We start from the raw sequence: 16,485 nt of genomic DNA on the forward strand, positions 1-16,485 counted from the left end.
TGTAAAAACATAAAGAGAGTATGGTTCCTGCGTCATCGTTGTGAGGACAATGCAAGTAATGATTATAAACCTAGCGATTTTTATTTGGCTTTGACAGAAAGTGATTCTTCATATGAGAATATTGTGTGCGATATTACTTCAAATAATCAGATAGAAACAGGTGAATTTTTCAATATGAATCGTAATAGTATCATTGACTTCACAAGAAGATTTAATAAAAATAAATTTACAATATATTTTGGAAAATGTGATCCTAACTTTGCACAACAGGATCAGTACAAGTTGAATCCAAATGATCTGCCACCACTAATCGTTGTCGACGACGATGACTATGATGATGATGACAATCTAAATGACTATGAAGAAGAAGAAATCTAAAGAAATGAAGGCAATAGACTTTTTTATAGTGCATATATATTTTATTAATAAACAAATTCACAAACATTATTAAAACACTTTATTCTTAGGGCACTGAAATCAATACTATCCCGGTATGAGAGGGTATTTTCTATTAGAAATTCATTCAAACGAGGACTGTATACATAAGTGTTGAGAAATTCACTGAAAATTTAGTCACAACATCGAAAAATGAATCATAGTAATGCATGAAAACCACAGCTTTTGGTTGATAAATCTTATACTCGCATCCAATTTTGATTAATTGTCTTTCCACTTCCTTCAAGATAGTTTTTGATGTGGGGTTTGTAAAATGCATATGGTAGACCAAGAGGATCAAAAAATTCTATATTCTTCGCTGTTTGATAGATGCATAGCTAATGGCCTGTCTGCACAGTTGAAGGACTACTATTAACAATGATAAAGGTTTTGTTAACAGTATGAATATAATCAAGGAAATTTGAGGGTATACAATAGGATTTGTATTTGGACATAAAAGGATCCATGTTAAATACATTGATTATTTGATTGGTGTTCATTTTGCCAAGTCTAAAAGAAAACTACCATCGGGGGTAATTTCCCAGTAGGTTTCAAATTGATTGAGTGAGATTAATGTTAAACTCTCTGTCAATGGTTTGTCAAAGGTACACTCCAAACGTACAGTACTCGTTCAGACAATACTCATATCTTGAGTAACAGACAAGTCCAAAAAATTGATACCATGACTTTTTGAGAACATTGAATCGGTAATACAATTTTCATATAGTTGAGAATCTCGATCTTGGGATTGCATTGTCAACTCATATAGGGTCCTATAGGATTTATTAAGAACAAATTGTAGAGAGGAATTGCATTTACTTTACAGACAAAAGAGGAAAGTCCAAATAATTCAAATTCATGTACCGAGCTTGTCCACGATCCTATGGCACTGGCACTTTTTACAAAAGTCAAGGCGAGTTTTGATGGAATTTTACCATTGATAAATGAAAAATCGGTGTAGGTACTTGATCCAGTGGCAATATGACGTTGATTGGCGATTGTGTGAGGGACAAGCAGCTTGATATTATTTTTAGAGGCTCATAGTATTTCAATTGCCCAAGTAACAGAGCTCATAACAGGTTCTTTTCATACATGAAGTATTGCAGAGGTTAGATTGACGTTTGCACCGGGTGATGCATCCAGTTTTCTTCTCAATATGAAATTGGACGGTGCAAGTTGTAAATTTATATCAATTATAACATTGGGGGGCATCCAGTGGGATATTGAATATTTCATTATTTAATCTACCAACTAAATGATACTCCTTTCTCAGTGCCCAAGTGAGTTCACCGTCAGTATCAACATTTGTTCTATAGTCATAGCCCATTGGCAGACCATTCAATTTCTTATAGGCCATTGGAGTCATCAACATAAATTGTATGTAACTAGCATAGTTTGATAGATTGTTGCTGGTGCTCACCAGTGTTCCATTTATGTAGACACATATTTGTTTAAATAAGTTGTGTAGTATACCATTCTCATAAGATAGTCCATCGACGTTGGAGAGAGGTGAATTGTCAGACTTCTTCCTCTCCAAAACTTTTAAATCAATAAATGTGGACGATAAATCTATGATGTAGTCTTCATTGGAATAAATTTGAAAATGTATGTTTTCAGAGAGGGGTTGCTGTGGATAGAATTGTTCATAGTACCCTTCTTCTTGGTTTCTTTTTCTTACCTTTCTTTGACAAGAGTGATGATGTCTTTCGCTTCTGACCTGAGTAGAGACTGATGAGTGAAGAGATGTTTGTCCTCCTTTTAAAACCTTTTCCACTTTGTTTCAATCGCTCGCCAAGGGATCGTGCGCTAGACCTGAGATTTTTTGAAACACTTTCTTTAAAATCTTTACCATCCCCCCAATCGTGTAGCGTAGAGGATGCAAAATCTGCAGCAACCGGCGCAATATATTTTTTAGCCGGAGGTGTTGCAGAACGAAACAGCTTAGCAAACCAACTGCCAAGACCATAGCCCGACATTGACGAACGGCCTTTATAATAGTCCATTCCATGAACCAATTGTCGTGGTTGGAGAGCAGTAACATAACAATCAATATCAGGGCATACAAATATATTTTTTCTATTAGCCATTTTGTTGTTGTTGTTGTTGCCGACAGGTCGAAAATGACATGTAATCACGGCCAAACCTTTTGTTATTGCTAGAGGATCACCTAATTCACTTCTTAACGTTAACTTACAGAGTTCCAAATACGAAGTGTTTACATGTACATACTGAAGATGCTTCATATTAGGGTGATCAACGTTTTCAAGAATTGTTGGTCATTCACCAACACCTAGGAGGGGGACTATATATTGTAAACCTCTTAGGATTTCCACAAAGGACATATAAAGCAATATGAGAAATCTTGAGACGAAACCTTCTTGATAATAAGTAAAACTTACACGTGAACCTCTACTAGCAGTTCCTGTGTTTTCTCCATTGATCAGATTCTGTTTAAAGCCAAGAACATCTCTCAGATTATCATTGAGATGAATCAGTTCAGTGTCAACAGATGAGGTAACGTAAATCCTATCATGTTCCATTGAATAATTAAAATGGAAGGTACCATTCCTACGATTTGAGATTTTTCTATTGATTGCACGACAAAAATCCGTCATGGTACCATGTTCTTTATATCTCAATGTAACATCCGGGTATTCACTAGATTTAAGTGCTTCAACCCATTCATAGTCGACAAAGAGTGACCAATCGAATGGTATAACTTTTATATTATACACACGATCCCTTCTCAGAATATCATAGGTATTTTTGAGAATGCAGTCGACAGGAGCCACTTCATACTTTCCATCATCGCATTTGATGGCGGGGGAGAGTTTCGTGCAAAAATCACTAGTTTTATTCAAATCATTGTAGAGAGGGTCGGAGACATTGGACATAAACGTTACATAAAAATCAATGGGAATTGTCAATATCTTCAACACTGATCCAAGAATCAAAATCAGAGTTGTATCCTAGCCAACGAACAAGCAACTCTTTCATGCCCCTGTGAGTACGAGTCTTTAATATCTTTTCAATCTCATAGATTCCAGTGTTTTTACTTTTTGAAATTCATAATCATAAAAGCCGCCAAGAATCTCATCATCTTTCATGTCACGTAGATGATACGTTATGGGTGTAGTGTCTAAGAGGTTGGAGATTTAAAAAGTTCAGCGGACCACAAGTAATTACCCTTTTCAAAAACATATTGTTCGATTGATTCGAACAGTATCACCAACATTGAATTCCTTCTTTTTCTTCTCATTACCAACACCAGCATTGGAATACTGTTTAAGAAAAGTGTCAAATGTATTGACATCATGATGAACTTCTGTTGGGGTTGAGTTGGACAGAGATAGATGTCAATGTTGATTATAAATCAACATGATTTTATCCCAATCATGAATAAAAACAGCAGTATTTTTTAAAGTGCAATATCTAGAAATTAAAAGTAGAATAATTATTATCAGTCGTTCGGCTAATGCTGCCTTTATCGGACTATGACTATGATAGAGGATTGCATTATATATCCATAGAACCTTCTTTACATGGGGATTAACAAATTCACTACACCAATCCGTTTGAATCGTCTCATAGCAATTCTGTTCAAGGATGATTTCAAGAGCTTTAGCAACTTCATCGCCGCTCTTTGACCGCAGTGGAATGGCATATGCATAGTGACTAAAACACTGATTGCAAGTAGAGTGTACTTGTATGGGTGATTGTGACGCCGTTGAATCTCATCCAGAGTCAAAAGATCTGCTTGCAGTATTTGTAATGGGAAAAAGGCTTTAGTTTTCGATAGTGATTACCACGGACTCTACGATTACGATGTAGAGTGTAACGATTCATTCTGTAGATACTCTGCCGCTCAATTCTTTTCAAGTCCAGTGACTTGAGCAAGTGTGGCGGGTGAACTTAAACTTCCCACTGTGCCAATATTCTCATAAACATGTTTCTAGGCTTCAACCATTTTGAACATAAACACGTAGTGAAGTGTCCACTTCCCATTCGCATACTAACAGATGATGGTGAGGGGGATGCAGTGATATTAAGACGTCTTCGCTTGACTCCCCCACCCATAACTCTTGCCAAATCATTGTTTCCACTTGGCCTGCTAGTATTTTCCGAAAATGATTTAAAAACATCTTTTGATATTTGAATAAATTCATTTAATCGTTTTAAAATATGCTTATTGGCAATAAGGCTTTTGGGAAAGTTTGATGAGTTTAAAAATGTATGCAGGTGACTGTCAATTGATACAATTCTTTTACGATTCGTGACCAAATCTGATAATAAATCAAGTAGAATATAGGTCTTGCCATGGATTACAATCTGATTCCCATTGGCATCAATTTGAACATGTTCACTGTCATTGAGATATGTCAAGAGTCTTTTACACTGTTCACGATAGGAATGTGGCATTAGATCTGCAACACTTGTCATGACTTTAGACAAATCTTCTTCTTATTCTTTTGGTATTATCGGTGTTGATGATGATGATGAGGATGATGGAGTCATTTCCTTATTGTGAAATTTCTTTGGCGAAAGGGCGAGTTCAATTGGAGTCAATTTATAGGGTTTGGCCATTTTCTCTCTCTTGAAAAAAATGTTTACAAGTCCTGCAATGATTGGCAGTAAAAGTGTAAAGAAGATACCACCCGCTTGAAGAAGTCGTTTTCTTTTAAAATCGTTTCCTTTATTTTTGCTTGTCGCTGCTGCTAGGGAGCGTACGAGGGAACGATGTTGCTTTGTCTGTTGCTTAATACCTTCTGGCAGTTGAACATTGTCTTCAGTTAGATTTAAACAAAGTTCAGATACGAGATTAATGAATTCTCTGTCGACACCATGTTTGAGTATGGCCTTCCTAAGTCGATGTTTTGAATTACCTAGGACGGTGAATAAAAGTCGATGTTCATGTAGTTTCTTCAGTTTCATGATTGCAACTAACGAGCTTTTTTACTGTTCACCGGCAGATACACAGTAATTTTCTTGTCAAAAATATCGGTGACTACAAGCAGATCCTCCGGTAGGTTCTGATTCAGGTCCAATAGAATATATCCGTAAGGTTTGTTGGTAGCCTGATTGTAGGCCAAGAGTAAAAATTTTGATTCAACCGGATACACTTGCATGATTAATGTTATGAGGGAAGTGGGATAACGAACAATCCTGTAGGTGTAATAGTTGGTATAATTCAAAGCAAGTATTCTTATACGCTTGCTCTGCTGAAAGAGATTGTGTAGAACTAGGGTTACGGAAATCTGTTGATGATGATATCGGACAGTGAACAATTGTATCATCTCCTGAGACCATTTTTCAATGGATTCAGCCAGATCATCAATAAGCAACCAAGAGTTTGACTCAAAACTGTTGAAAATATCAAGTCCCTGCATGAATTTTGTGTCTGGGGCAATAGTTATTATTCTATCATAGGATTCTTGCCAAACACTGTAGCAATAGTAATTTTTTTGGATTGTCTAAAAACATTTTATCATGATTTTAAACTATTTTTGTTAAAAGTGTCGTTTTGCCGGACATTGATGGTCCACAAAGAATGGATCTAAACGGAGTTTTAAATTGATACATAGCTTGCATCGATGTCAAAACACAACTGACTGCAGATTGCATCATTCCCTTCAATAAATAATAATAGTAATTTTCCTAGTCAGATTCGAGAAGAAGAATAAGAACAATAAAACATTTTTTAAGAATGATACATGTTTTTTATTTACAGAATAAAAACACCACTACAAAAAAACAACTACTACATGTTTCATTAATACATACACACACATGAAAAAGGTACTATCACATAACAAATTCAAAAAAAAAGACACTAAAAAAAGCACTTATCACAATTGGAAAACGGGGCCCCCCCACCCCCGGAAGGGGTACGGCGGCCACTGGCGGCGGCCGGCCAATGGCCGGTACCCCCCCCCCCCCCCGTGGCCCGGCCGCGGGTGCGGGGCCAAAAAACAATTGAACACTTTTATTTACAAAAAAAAAACCTACGACTCTGCCTTGCTATAAAAAAAACTGCTGAGTTAGAAAAAAAACTACTGCTGAGTTGTGAAAAAAATGCTGAATTGGAAAAATATATCTATTAAAAAAAAAGAATCCCAACACCTAACCATTTACTATTGAATTTTTTCCCGACCGAGGTGATGTCTATAATCTCGACACACACTTCGGTCAGAAATTAAATAATGTCCATGGGGTAGCACCTTCACACCATCCACACACACATAGACTTTATCCGACGCGGGGCACATGGCTATTTTGTCAACTACAACTGTGTGGTTTTTAAATTTTAAAGAGCGAATCGCCATGACCTTCGCCCTTGGAACTATACTATTTTCCACACAGTTTCTATATACATTCATGTCGAAATTCTTATTCACGTAGTGTCTAGGCACCCCTTTGCAGACTTTTTTGATTACCTCGTTGTGTGTTTGCACACAGTACACCTTCAGACCTGCAAGCACACCACTGGAAATCAAGTCACTTCCCGTCTCTGATTTAACATTAATAACTGATTTGGGGCCTGACGCTTCACTAACTCCGGGTGAATGGACTCATCCCAATTGGCAAAGTCCATTCGGGGGCTAATGTGCGCGCCTTTTTCCAAATCTTCCAATAAATTCGCAGCTCTAACTTTTAGCAAAAGTGAATCGGTATCCCCATAATATACTTGACCTTCTCCCTCCCCCGGCCATTGGCGCCTACACACATAGTAATAGAATGACAACATGAGTTTTTTTGATATTTCGGTTATTGCGCTGCCAGCTGCAATATTTTTATTGAGAATTACGTTTCTTTTTTTTTCTATTTAAGAGGACCATATTCGATTCGATGATGGTGAATGATGTGAAGTTTGGATCGGCAAAGATTCGAGCACATTCTTTCGGGTCAGTCACGACGTCACAACGACTTCGATTACGTACACGCTCGCAAATTTTACCGAAGAATGAGTTCAAAATGAGTTTAAAGATTTCCTTTTCAACCTTCGTTTTCGCTTCGGAACGTTTATCGACAAAAGTGTCAATAAAAGTTTTCAAATAAGGTTTCTGGTCAAATTGGAGGGCTCTATGTATCCTTGTGACGTTGAAACCGTTGGCTACCATCCACCGCAAAAGAACGTGATGTACAACAATATTCTCTTTCGAATGAAGGTGGGCGATAAGTTTTTGTTTTGAAGGTGTCCAGTGCACACTACCATTCTCTACCTTAGAAATATTGTATGGACTCAAAGAGTCCCTAGTCACCGCTCTGTTTATGCACGGGAAAACAAAATCCTTCACCGAGTCATGATGCTCCACCGGTATTTCACCATCGATTTCAAAAAACTATCCCCGCGGTCCATTCTCCACAACATTGGCAATGTTGGGGAAATCTGAAGCACGAGGATCGTTAAGCCATCTATAATTTCCACACGGCAAAGAGTAGTGAGACATTGCCGACGGATAGAGGGAGTTCATATCTAAGAAAACTGCATCCGACTTTACACCGGTGTCTTGTCCAGTCGGATCAGTTTCAAGGATACGATCTCCATGAAAAACATACCCTCCTCTCATTGATCTCTCTCCAAATAGATGCTGATCCACGTCGGTGATCAAGCCTATTTCGTCTTTACTGATTTTAAGAATTAAATCCATCACCAAATGAGAAGTGGAAAAATAATAACCTAAATCCAAACCAAATTCCCCATAGATTTTATCCGTGTTCTTACACACAATATCCAGCAATGTCAATACATCACTTGCCAGGTATAATCTACAATAATCCAACCCATTTTTACACCCTCCCTTAGCCCAAACTCTCTTGGCAACTTCATAGTCGACAGTGGTGCATTGACGCTCGTAAAGTGAATCGTAGAAGGAGGCCATGGACGGCAATTGTTCCTCAGAAAGCCTCGTGGTGGAGTTGTAGTAGTCATACGGATATATGCCCTTACACGTAAATAAATCATACATTTCACCGTCAAATTTCACCAATTCACCAATCAAATAATCAATGTATTTAACATGGATCCTTTTATGTCCAAATACAAATCCTATTGTATACCCTTAAATTTCCTTGATTGTATTCATACTATTAACAAAACCATTATCATTGGTAATAGTAGTCCTTCGACTGTGCAGACGGGTCATTAGCTATGCATCTATCAAACAGCGAAGAATATAGAACTTTTTGATCCTCTTGGTCTACCATATGCATTCTACACACCACACATCAAAAACTACCTTGAAGGAAGTGGGAAGACAATTATTCAAAATCGGATGCGAGTACAAGATTTATCGACCAAAAGCTACGATTTTCATGCATTACTTTATTTCATTTTTCGATGTCGTGACTATACTTTCAGTGAATTTCTCTACATTTATGTACACAGTCCACGTTTGAATGACTTTCTAGTACAGTATTCTAGTACAGACCTCTACAGTATTGATTTCAGTGCCCTAAGAATAAAGTGTTTTAAAAATGCAAGTGAATTTGTTTATTAATAAAATATATATGCCCTATAAAAAAGTCTATTGTCTTCATTTGTTTATATTTCTTCTTCTTCATAGTCATTTAGGTTGTCATCATCATCATACTCGTCATCATCGAAAACAACTAGTGGTGGCAGATCATTTGGATTCAACTTTTACTGATCCTATTGTGCAATGTCAAGGTCACATTTTCCACAATATATTGTAACTTCATTTTTATTAAATCTTCTTGTGAAGTCAATGATACTATTACGATTCATATTGAAAAATTCACCTGTTTCTATCTGATTATTTGAAGTAATATCGCACACAATATTCTCATATGAAGAATCACTTTCTGTCACAGCCAAATAAAAATTGCTAGGCTTATAATCATTACTTGCATTGTCCTCACAACGATGACGCAGGAACCATACTCTCTTCAAGTTTTTACAATTGAAAAGTGCTCCAAATTCTTCTTCTCAATACAATTTAAAGCTGCGACGATACTAATGCCTTACAAATAAACTAAAGTCACGTTTAGAGTTTTTTCCAATCATACCAGTGTAAGTGTTTTCCCACTGGTCACACTTATCAAAATGGAAATTGCAGCATAGATATCCATTAGGATGATAGTCACAAGTCTCTTCAAGACAGGTATTACAGTCCTTAATTTGTACAGCATATTCTTTATGCAATTTACATGGATTGCATAGTCTACACTTTTCATTATAGTCATCAACTGTAGTACAGTTCTCACATGAAGACCATCTGCCCAATGTATATAGACATAGTGAACATGTATGATACATTTTTTTTCGATGCTGTCCGTCTCACTGCCAGAACGAAACTGACTCAAAATCAATAAAAAAAATAACATTGTCTTCTAGGAGGAGGAGTAATCGAGCATCGTCACAAAAACTTATTTCCTACTGTTTTAAAGAATGAATTTCTAGGTAGTGGTTAAAAGCAGAATGACAATGTCATTTTGCTTCGTTTCAATTAATATATCAATAAATTGAGTAAATTCATTTGATTCACAATGCATAAGCTTCATACAATAATCCAAGGATGGAGAATCAGATCCCATTATACAGTTAAGTATTTCTAGATAAAATATTTTCCGTTGAAGAGAAAATTCCAAAAAGTCATCATCTAACACTAAACATTTTTCCAATTTGAGTAGATTCCGTAAGATCTTCTGTTTCTCAAATCCAATCATTCTTGATATTCCCACTACCAACTATAGACTAAAATAACAATTGCAAGTTTCTACTATGTGGATAATCTCAATACCTATTGGACACCACCACCACCCACCATAGAGAGAGAGAGAGTGGAGTAAATAATCATCTAGAGTGTCTAATAAAAAAAGAAGCATTATACAAAAAACATTTTTATTGACAGAAATGTAATAAAAGAATATATTTTCACTCTCTTTGCGTTAGGTGAGTCAATCCATTTTCCTCAATGTGCTTCATAATAGCATTCAATCCATGCTGTAGTTGTGATAAATATATTATATTCACTTTTGCGGCAAAGCATAATTGTTCATCTGATTTAAATTTACTCAATGATATAACGTATCTGCCAAACATCTCATCCCACTCAAATGTTAGTCGAGAATCCTTTCCAATTTCAGCTGTTACATTTGGAGACCTTGTCTTCACAACATCACTGTCAGCTCCTTCGAGGTGTAATAGTTTGAAACTACTCATTTTCACAATATTTGAACGTTTATTTCTCCAATTTGAAATAATGTAAACTAATCAAATTCAACTTATTGACTGAGATAAAGCCCGATACCTGAGACGGTATTGAGCTTTTTATATCCACATATGGTGAGACACTCCGCTTGTAAATATTAAAGCTACATTGTGAGACACCCCGCTTGTAAATATTATAGCTATATGGTGGGACTGTGCGCTTGTATATATTAAAGTTATATGATGGGACACCCCCGTTGTAACTGCTATAGCTATATGGTGAGACACCCCCGTTGGAGATATTATATCTCTATGGTGGGACTGTGCACTTGTATATATTAAAGCTATATGGTGGGACACCCCCGTTGTAACTGTTATAGCTATATGGTGAGACACCCCCGTTGAAAGCATTATATCTATGCTACTTACCTCAAACATTCTTATCAGATGTGTTTGAGGAAAAAGGGCATGGGGGGCTCAGTTGCCCTCCGATCACTTTCGACTCTTAAGAAGGGCACTAGAACACTCGATTTCCAATCGAATGAGCCTCCTTTGAAGTTTATACGACGACCCCTTCTATATGAAGTGCCACTAAAATAAACGGAGTGTAGGGGGAGGCTAGCTGCCATCCGATCATTTTTGACTCTTAAAAATTGAATTACAACTTTAAATTTCCAATCAAATGAGCCCTCTATGAAGTTTTTTCTAGCATCTCTTCTATAACAACTATATATGTCCCCAGGGCATAACTTACAACACCTCCCCTTGGGTCCTGGGGGGCTGTGTCGACACCGGAGTTTTTTGTTATCTGAACTTTGAACTATTTTTAACAAAATGTCTATCTAAAAATTTTTATCTGATGCATATAGGGCGTGGAGGAGAGGAGGGGGTATTTGCCCTCCAATCTCTTTTTAATCTTAAAAAGTGAATAAGAACTTTCAATTTCCAATCAAATGAGCCTTCTCCGAAGTTTATACAAACATCCCTTCCACAAAAACTATATATGCCCCTAGAGCATTACTCATAACGCCTGCCTCCGCGCCCTGGGGGGTTACTTCGACACAGGAATTTTTCTTATCTGACCTTTGAACTATTTTTCATGAAATGGCTATTACAAAAATTTTATCAGATGGGCTTGGGGAAAAAAGGGTGTGTGGGGGGGGGGCTAGTTGCCCTCGGATATCTTTTGACTCTTAAAAATTGAACTAGAACTTTCAATTTCCAATCAAATGAGCCCTCTCTGAAGTTTATACGAGCATCCCTTTCATTATAACCATATACGCCCCCAGGACAACACTTTTAGCGGATGGGTTTGTGGAAAAAAGGGCGTGAGGGGGGGGGGGTAGTTGCCCTTAATCTCTTGAATCTTAAAAAGTGAACTAGAACTTTCAATTTCCAATCAAATGAGCCCTCAATGAAGTTTATACGAGCATCCCTTTCATAAGAAATCTACATGCCCTTTAGGGTATAACTTAAAAAGCCTTCCCCTCCGCCCCGGGGGTTGTATTGACACCGGAGTTTTTCTTAGCCGACCTTTGAAATATTTATAACAAAATGTCTATCTCAAAATTTTCATCAGATGGGTTTGAAAAAAGAAGGCTTGGGGGGGGGCTGGTTGCCCTTGGATCTCTTTTGTATCTTGAAAAGTGAACTCGAACTTTCCAATTGGATTAAAATGAGTTCTCTTTGAAGCTTATACGAAAACCCCCCTCATACGATCCATATGCGCCAGGACAAAACTTAACACACCTGCCCGCGGACCTTTGGGGGATATGTCGATACTAGACTTTTCGTTACATGGTCTTTGAATTATTAAAAAAAAATACTATCTCATAGTTCTTATCGGATGAGTCTGAGAAAAAAAAGGAGTGACGGGGGTTGGGGCTAGGTGCCCTCCAATCTCTTTTGACTCTTAAAAAGTAAACTAGAACTTTCAATTTCCAATCAAATGAGCCCTATTTGAAGTTTATACGAGCATCCCTTCCATAAGAACCATATATACCCCAGGGCATAACTTACAACGCCTGCCCCCGGGCCCGGGGGGGTTGTGTCGACACTGGAATTTTTGTTTTATGATATTTGAACTATTTTTAAAAAAATAGTACTATTAAAATTTTTATTGGATGCATTTGGGAAAAAAGGGTTTGGAGGAGGGGTAGCTGGTTACTCTCCAATATCTTTTGACACCTAAAAAGTGAACTAGAACTTTCAGTTTCCAATTAAATGAGCCCTCTGTGAAGTTTATACGAGCATTCCTTCCATATGAACCATATATGCTCCCAGGGCATAACTTATAACCCTTGCCCCTGAAGACTGTGGGGGGGAGTGTCCTACTCAAACATATAATTTCCAGAACTTTCATCTACGTTGAACAAAATGGCTAGATCAAAATTTTGAGTGGATTTGTTTGGGGAAATGGTGGGCTTGGAAGGGGTGTTAGTTGCCTTCCAATCACTTTCGACTTTTAAAAAGGAAGCTAACAATTTAAATTTCTAATCGAATGAGCCCTTTCTCAAGTTTCTAAGACAACACTTTATGTACATAACCTTATATGCCACCAGGGCATATCTGAAAACCTTTACCCTGACGGATGTGGGGGGGATGTTATCTTCAAAGACCTAAAACCCTGAATTTTCAACTACGTTGAACAAAACGGCTATCTCAAAATTTTGATTGGATTTGTCTGGAGAAAATGTGGGCGTGAGGGGGGTTAGTTTCCCTCCAATCACTTTCGACTATTAAAAAGGGCACTAGCCCTTTGAATTTTCAATCGAATGAGTCTTTTTTGAAGTTTCTACGTCAAAGCTTTCTATAAAAACCTTATATGCCCCAGGACATAACTTACAACCCTTGCCATGAGGGCTGTGGGGGAGTGTCCTGCTCAATCAAAATGGCTGTATAAAAATTTTGAATGGTTGTGTTTTGGGAAATGGTGGGCGTGGAAGGGGTGTTAGTTGCCTTACAATCACTTTTGACTATTAAAAAGGGAACTAACCATTTAAATTTCGAATCGAATGAGCCCTTTCTGAAGTTTCTACGACAACGCTTTATGTACAAAACCTTATATGCCCCCAGGGAATAGCTTACAACCCTTGCACTGAGGGTTGTGTGGGAGGGGGCTGTTATCCTCAAAGACCAAATTTCCTGAACTTTCAACTACGCTGAACAAAATGGTTATCTAAAAATTTTGACTGGTTGTGTTTGGGGATATTGTGGGCTTAAGAAGGAGGTTAATTGCCCTCTAATCACTTTCGACTATTAAAAAAGGCACTAGGCCTTTGAATTTTCAATTGAATAAGCCCTTTTTGTAATTTATAGAACAATGCTTTCTATAAGAACCTTCTATGCCCCCCAGGGCATTACCTGCAACCCGTGCCCTGGAGGCTGGGGGGAGTGTCTTCCTAAAACACATAATTGTTATCTAGAAAGCAAATGTGTTCAACAACATTCGTATCTAAAAATTTTTATTGGGTTTGTTTGGGGAAATGGCGGGCTTTAACGGGCTCTTAGTTACCTTCCAATCACTTTTGACCCTTAAAAGAGCACTAGAATTCTTGATTTTCAATCGATTGAGCCCTCTTTGAAGTTTTTCGACGACCCCTCCCGTATGAAGTGCCTCTGGGGAAAAAAATAATAAATAATAAATAAATAATAAAACATTGGAGCTGTATGTCCTTTACTATAGGCAACGCTATAGCGTTGCCACTGATATACCCCATATTTGAAAAAAGGGTTTTATGTGCCTTTAGCTTACAGAAAGAAAAGAACATAAATGCCAGTTGATGGAGTTTTAAGTAGGAAAAAGAAGAAATCAGCCAAGCAGATAGTAAACACTAGGTTAATTGATGCAGTTCGTGATGGAGACCTAGAAAGAGCAAAGGAAGTGATCAACTCTTATAGACTGTCTTACTCAAAAGAATAGTCAGATGGATACGGATTACTTTGTGAAGCTTTGATCAACGAGCTTATAGCTCGTTGATAAAGCTGCTTTAGGAGGAGACTCACATACTCTGAAATTATTGCTAGAACACGGTGCTACAGTTAACTCTAGAGACAAACATGGGAGAACAGCTCTTCAGTTTGCTTGTTTATACGCACGTGAGCGAACTGTTAAAATTGTTCTGGTATATGGATCTGACATAAATATTATGTGTAAAAATGGCTATACAGCTTTCGATAGATTTATCCACTGGAGAATTGTATTTCACTCTTTGGAGATAAAGACTACTATCCATATTATTTACCATATAATAAAAATCAAAGCAGCAAATTTATATGTAGGTCAAGAAGATGAACGAGTGAAAATTTTGATAAGGCACTCTATTGATTATAACGGCTTAATTGATTTAAACGATGACAATGAAAGGGATTTTCGGGATCGATGTGAGACAGAACTAGCAAGCACGAAGAGAAAGAAGATTATTAATTCCATTATACCATTTTATGATATTTTTGCAAAAGGAGAAAGCTCGTTAGCAGCATACAAGAGGAATGAATATGTGGTGGAAATTTCAAACACAGCAAACTACGAAACGGAGTTTCCATTAAATGCTAGCATACTAAAAAGTAACTTCAGAGAGGGTATGAAAAGGAATGAGTTACTTGAGTCAGCCAAAAGAAGCTTTTACGGCTATATTGAGTTACCATATATATGTGCTAAAAAAATATTTAGGTATCTAAGCAATGAAGACTTGAGAAATGTTATAAATGTTTTTGAGACTCATTGCATTAGTTAAGGAGGATTGGCAAAATTGAGGGCTTCTGGCATAAACTTATCGATTTAGCAAATAAACGAATATTATAAGATTTTAGTGGCTGTATTTGGTTTATTCCTTTTTATCTTGCAAATTTTAGCTGTTTTTTACATTAAGGAACAAACTGTAGCCCATAGTAACTGATGTAATAAAAGGAATCATTTTGTACATGATTATTTTAATTAGTACATAATAATTGAAGTACTACTACTACTACTACTAACAACTCACCGCAGCACCAAGCCGCCTGAGGCCAACACAGCTACGCACGCTCCTCCTCCGCCCCAATCTATTCAAAGCCTCTCTTTTTACATCCGCCCACGAAGTTCCCATTTCCTTTAAATCTTTCTTTATGACGTCCTCCCACCCCAGACGGGGACGACCTGCTTTCCGTTTAGCCCTAGATGGTTGGCCGAAAAGAACAATCTTCAGCAATCTGTCATGCTTCATCCGCACAACGTGCCCTAGCGACCTCAACCTTTCTTGCATTATAGCCCCAGAGAGCTGCATTGAACCACATTTTTCGTATAGCCTATTGTTTGAAATGCGGTCAGTCAGCCGGGTACCCAGAACAATCCTTAAGCAATATATCTGGAAAGCATCTAGCATATCTTCATCTGCTTTTTGGTGCGTCAATGCTTCAGAGCCATATCTGACAACTGTCATCACTGTAGCTTCTAATATTCTAATCTTGGTTTGCAGACTTATCTTCCTATTCTTCCAGACTTTTTTTAACTGTAAAAAAATACCCTAAGCCTTGGCTACTCTATATTTAAAATCTTCACTAATCCCACCATCTTTACTAATAATACTATCAAGGTAAGTGAAGCTGCCCACCTGATCAATCTTTTCATTACCCAACGTCACCTTTTCATCTTCACTTATTCCTAGCCTTAGTGACTTAGTCTTCCTAACATTAATTTTCAAACCAATACTAGTACCCTGAACTCGCAAAACCTCTAAAACTTCATTCATTTTGCTCACACTTTCATCTAGGATGCTTAAATCATCAGCATAATCCAAGTCCAGGAGACTTTTTCCTCCCCCTCCCCATTTGATTCCGTGGTCTCCCATTGCTTTTCCTGTGCTCCTTAAAACAAAGACCATTAAAATAATCCATACAAA

The 16,485-nt window shown here is 37.4% G+C and overlaps 1 protein-coding gene and 1 pseudogene across 1 annotated transcript in view; one reads left to right on the forward strand and one right to left on the reverse strand.

Annotated features, from left to right (window-relative positions):
• The window catches only part of LOC148950047 (uncharacterized), a 505,353-nt gene that overhangs the window by 389,320 nt on the left and 99,548 nt on the right, over window positions 1–16,485 (reverse strand). The window lies entirely within an intron of this gene.
• LOC148950050 (uncharacterized) lies at window positions 14,379–15,342 on the forward strand (annotated as a pseudogene).

This window comes from Artemia sp. Qi Xiang Cuo, chromosome 7 (genome assembly GCF_049724085.1).
Source record: "Artemia sp. Qi Xiang Cuo chromosome 7, ASM4972408v1, whole genome shotgun sequence".
Classification (NCBI taxonomy): domain Eukaryota; kingdom Metazoa; phylum Arthropoda; class Branchiopoda; order Anostraca; family Artemiidae; genus Artemia; species Artemia sp. Qi Xiang Cuo.